Below are 354 nucleotides of genomic sequence, written 5' to 3'. Positions count from 1 at the left end.
GCAGCAGATAGTGGGGCTATGCTGCCTAGCAGCAGCAGCAAACAGCAGCAGCAAAGAACAGCAGCAGCAAGCACGCACTGACAGCAGCAGCAGCAGCAGCAGCAGCAGCAGCAAAATAACTGATATTATCCCAACTTAAAAATCGTTAGAAAAGAAAACCTCTCTACCCCACTCGATGCAGCAGCAACAGCAGCAGCAGCAGCAGCAACAGCAGCAGCAGCAGCAGTACCTGCTGCTGCTGCTGCTGTTGCTGCTGCTGCTGCTGTTGCTGCTGCTGCTGCTGTGGGGCAAGTGGCTGCGGTTTGTTCTGCACCGCTTAGAGGTTTGTTAATATAACATAAATATATATATATA

Source organism: Eimeria mitis, genomic scaffold, assembly GCF_000499745.2.
Source record: "Eimeria mitis Houghton genomic scaffold, Emh_scaff4146, whole genome shotgun sequence".
NCBI classification, from domain to species: Eukaryota; Apicomplexa; class Conoidasida; order Eucoccidiorida; family Eimeriidae; genus Eimeria; species Eimeria mitis.
Note: the sequence above shows the minus strand (reverse complement) of the source record.